General features: G+C 59.6%; 1 pseudogene; it reads left to right on the plus strand.

The window, feature by feature from the left end:
* Positions 1-5,000, plus strand: part of LOC124583821 — a 10,451-nt pseudogene that overhangs the window by 2,388 nt on the left and 3,063 nt on the right.

The raw sequence follows: 5,000 nt of genomic DNA on the forward strand, positions 1-5,000 counted from the left end.
CGGGCTTGGTCGGGAAGTGGGTCAGCGCTAACGTGCCGGGCCTGGGCGAGGTGAGTGCCGTAGGGGTGCCGGTAAGTGCGGGCGTTTAGCGCGGGCGTGGTCTGCTCTCGCCGTTGGTTGGCCTCGTGCTGGCCGGCGGTGCAGGATGCGCGCGCCTGCGCGGCGTTCGCGCCCCGGTGCTTCAACCTGCGTGCAGGATCCGAGCTCGGTCCCGTGCCTTGGCCTCCCACGGATCTTCCTTGCTGCGAGGCCGCGTCCGCCTTAGCGTGCTCCTCCGGGGGCGCGCGGGTGCGCGGATTCTCTTCGGCCGCCATTCAACGATCAACTCAGAACTGGCACGGACTGGGGGAATCCGACTGTCTAATTAAAACAAAGCATTGCGATGGCCCTAGCGGGTGTTGACGCAATGTGATTTCTGCCCAGTGCTCTGAATGTCAACGTGAAGAAATTCAAGCAAGCGCGGGTAAACGGCGGGAGTAACTATGACTCTCTTAAGGTGGCCAAGTGGCGGCGGTGTGGCTGCATCCGGACTTGGCTTTTCGAAGTGCGGTCTTGATGTAGTCGTGCTGCTGCTGCGAGGTGCCTTCCTTGGGTTATGGTTACAGGGAGAGTGATGCGCAATACATTGGCCTAGCCCTCTTAGCCTCTCCTCTCCTGCGGTCTTCTCCCCTTCTCGTGGGCCCGCTGATTTTCGCAGAGTGGAAGACCGCACCAGGGGCTTGGGGGGGTTACCAGCCCCCCCTCGCACTATCCCTTTTTTAGTTGGGGGCAGTATTCAGAGAAAAAGTGGTGGCCCTTCCGCTGAAGGTGCCACCCCAACTCCCCCAGCACCTAGCCGGCCAACCGGCCGTGCCGAAAATCTTGTAACTTTTGCAGCTGTATACGCCTGTAGTGAGTGCCACCGCAGCTTCACCACCAAGAACGGTCTCGGGGTCCATCGCCGCCGCCAACACCTTGCGGCCGCCAACGCGGAGATCGTCACGGAGAGGCATCGCGCGAGGTGGACGGAGGAAGAAGTCCTGTCGCTCGCCAAGGCGGAGGCCGAACTGTTCCTCGAGAGGGACGCCCGGTTCTTCTTTGTAAATCAAGAGCTCATCAGGATGTTCCCCGACCGAACGCTTGAGGCAATCAAGTGCCGACGGCGGCAAGCTGCCCACAAGCAGCTTGTCCGCCAATTCATGGAGGCGCTTGAGATCGGTCGGGGGGAAGAGCCGGCGTCCCGCCGGGGAGCAGCGAGCCCGCTGCCAGACGCGGGCGAGGCCGCTGCGCCGCCCGTCGACGCAGCCGAGGACTTCGCGGCCGACATCACCGGGCCGCCGCCGGAGGGGCCGACTGACGCCGCCATCTGGGAGCATCTGGCGGGGCTACCCGCTTCCGCCCAGCGTTTCTCTGCCCTGGATCGTGTCATAGGTCTGGGGCGGGGCACGCCGCCCGATGTCATCCTGGGCATGCTCCCGGATGCCCTTGCGTCGGTCGGGTCCAGAGGGGAGAGATCGATCACCAGGACACAGCGGCCGCGCCAACCATCGAAGCGGCCGCCTGCCGCGCCGCCGACGCAGAAGCGCAAGCGGCGCCGCTGGGAGTACGCGAGAACGCAGGATGCCTTCCGACGGTCGCGTGCACGTTGCGTGCGCGGCCTCTTGGATGGCACCCTGCTCCAGCCGCCACCTGCCATCCCTGGTCTGCTGGACTTCTGGGCGGACCTCTTCACAAAGAAGCCCGTCTCCACCGCGGGCTTCATTCGTGACCGCCTCCTCCCGCACTCGGAGCCTGTCGCTCTTGAGTGCCTATGGGGGCCGGTCACACATGAGGAGGTCGCCGCCGCGTTGCCGCCCAGGGGATCAGCGGCCGGGCCGGACGGCCTTACCCCAGCGGAGTTGCGGCGCCTGCCGCACGAAGTCCTGGTGAAAGTGATGAATCTCTTCCTTCTGGCCCGCGCCCTCCCGGAACGCCTGCTTCGCGCGCGGACGTCCCTTCTCCCGAAAACGGCTGCACCAACATCCCCCGCTGACTTTCGCCCCATTACGGTCTGCTCGGTGTTGGCGCGGACCTTTCACAAGGTTCTCGCGTCACGCCTGATGCGCGCTTGTGCTGTGGACGAACGTCAGCGGGCATTCATCCCTCGGGATGGGATGTTGGAAAATACTTTCATCTTGGACACTGCTCTCACCGACGCAGTTCGCTCCTGCCGCTCTGTCTTTGTGGCATCGATCGACGTTTCGAAGGCATTCGATTCGGTGGATCATGCTGCCCTTCGCCCTGTGCTGAAGGCGCATGGCCTACCGGATTGCTTTGTCGAGTACGTCGAGCGGTGCTACGAGGGCAGCACGACAGTGATAGCGGGCGGCGCCGGCGTGGGCGTGTCTGTGCAGCCAGCACGGGGCGTTCGCCAGGGCGATCCCCTCTCCCCCCTCCTGTTCAACTTTGCGGTGGACTACGTTTTAGGCCAACTGCCCTCCCACATCGGAGCTCGGATCCTCGGTCGCAGAGTCAACGCTGCGGCCTTTGCAGATGACGTCTTGCTGTTTGCAGCGACCCCGAGGGGCTTGCAGTCCCTCATCGACGCAGCTACCGCAGCCCTCGCCCACCTGGGGCTGCAGATCAACGCCCGGAAGTGTTTCACCCTCGCCTTAGTCGCGTCAGGGCGCGAGAAGAAGGTGAAGGTGGACAGCAATGTCACCTTCACAGCAGGCAATACCACCATGCCTGCCCTGCGTGTGGGTGAAACCTTCCGGTACCTGGGGCTGCAATTTTCCACGGCGGGTCGCTGCGTCTTCAATCCACGTCGCCACCTGGTGGAGCAGCTTGACGTCATCTCCCGAGCTCCGCTGAAGCCGCAACAGCGCCTCCACGCTCTCACCAACGTACTTCTCCCTGGCCTGTACCACGGGCTGGCCCTCAGCCGCACCCGGGTGGGTGCATTGAAGTCGGCCGACGTCACCATCCGGGCCGCCGTCAGGAGATGGTTCCGCCTTCCGGCGGACACCCCCCTGGGATACTTCCACGCTCCTGTTGCCCAGGGGGGCCTCGGCATTCCATCTTGCCGATGGATGGGTCCGACCCTCCGTCGGTCCCGTCTCCTGGCGCTGAAGAAGATAGGGCCAGCCTGCGACGGTGCAGGCATGGATGAGGTGCAGCGTGAGATCGAGGTGCTTGAGCGCCACCTAATGTGGGAGGGCCACCTCCTCAAATCGTCAACGCAGGTTGGGGAAATGTGGGCGGCGCGCCTACACATCGCCATTGACGGTGCGGCGCTGTCATCTTCTGCCGCCGTCAGTGGCCAACATCAGTGGGTCGCCGACACCAGTCGCCTGCTATCTGGGCGTGAATACATCGACGCCCTCCGCGCCCGCATCAACGCCTTCCCTACGAAGGCACGGCGCAGTCGCGGGCGGGAGGCGGACACCAGATGCCGCGCGGGATGCCAGGCCGTGGAGACCGCCAACCACGTACTTCAGGCTTGCTTTCGGACGCACGGGTCCCGGGTCAAGCGCCATGACGCTGTAGTGCGTTATGTCGCCCGTGGACTCGCGCAGAGGGGCTTCAATGTCTCTGTGGAGCCCCACCTCCGAACATCTGAGGGCATCCGCAAGCCTGACGTGGTGGCGGTCAAAGACGGCATCGCCCGCGTGGTCGACGCCCAGATAGTCGGAGACCACCTCCGGCTCGACTGGTGTCACTCCCAGAAGGCGGCCTACTACGACACGCCGTCCATCCGGCGTGCCATCTCCAACCTGCACCGTGACGTTGAGGAGGTGATTGTGTCCACCGCGACGTTGAACTGGAGGGGTGTATGGTCTCCAGCGTCGGCGAGGGATCTCGCCGCCTTAGGCTTCCGACCCCGAGAACTGGCGGTGCTGAGCACAAGAACACTACAGAGCTGCTGCAAAAGTTACAAGATTTTCGAGCGTATGACGGCTCCTAGCCCGAAGCAGCGTGTCGGCGTCGGCTAGGCTGCTGGTTATTTTTCTTCGCCTTGACTCCTGGGGCCTATCCACAGGAGGAATAAACCGTCTTTGTTCTTCCTTCTTTGTGTCTTTATTTTGTGTTTTTGTTGTTGTTCTTCCGCACTAATATATATGTATATGTGTATGTTAGTTTTATACTTGTATCTTGTGGCACCGCCCTGTAAGTCCCCACCTCGGTGGCGGACATGGCGTCAAACACCTGCCACGCATTATATATGTATATATTATGTGTTATTCAAATTATTTTGAATAAAGACGGCTGTTGTTGTTGATAGCCAAATGCCTCGTCATCTAATTAGTGACGCGCATGAATGGATTAACGAGATTCCCGCTGTCCCTATCTACTCTACTGACCCAGAATTCACACTAGAAGAAATAGGGGCAGCAATAAAGGCTTGCAAACCAGGGAAGGCTACAGGTCCTGATGGTATTGATGATGCTATTATAAAAAGAGTTTGGCGCACCAGTCCCCATCTTCTCTCAGATTTATACAATAAATGTCTGCAGGAAAGAAGAGTCCCAGATACGTGGAAGGAGGGAAATGTCTGCATATTGCTGAAATCACTAGACAAACCTAGGGATGAGCCTAAATCCTACCGTCCAATATGCCTTCTGTCTATCTTAGGGAAAATTCTGGAAAGGTTAGTAGTCAGTCGTCTAGAAAAACGCTATGACGATTCAAATATCAAGGCCCACAACCAGTTTGGGTTTCGAAAGGGCGCATCGACAGAAATGGCTATTAGGCAAGTGTTGGGTAGTGTGGATTGTGAGGAGAAGTATGTGGTAGTAATATTTGTAGATATAGCAGGGGCCTTTGATAACTTATGGTGGCCTAGTGTTATGAGGCGTCTGAGAGCAATCCAGTGCCCGCGTAATTTGTATGACTTAATGGCAGATTACTTTAAAAACCGGAAGGTTATGGTCCAAAATAGGGCTGGCAGTGTAGAAAAATTGATCACAAAGGGTTGCCCACAAGGCTCTATTTGCGGTCCTTTCCTGTGGAATCTCGTCTTTGATGAGATTGTGATTGAA

The sequence above is a fragment of the Schistocerca americana genome, unplaced genomic scaffold (assembly GCF_021461395.2).
Source record: "Schistocerca americana isolate TAMUIC-IGC-003095 unplaced genomic scaffold, iqSchAmer2.1 HiC_scaffold_47, whole genome shotgun sequence".
NCBI classification, from domain to species: domain Eukaryota; kingdom Metazoa; phylum Arthropoda; class Insecta; order Orthoptera; family Acrididae; genus Schistocerca; species Schistocerca americana.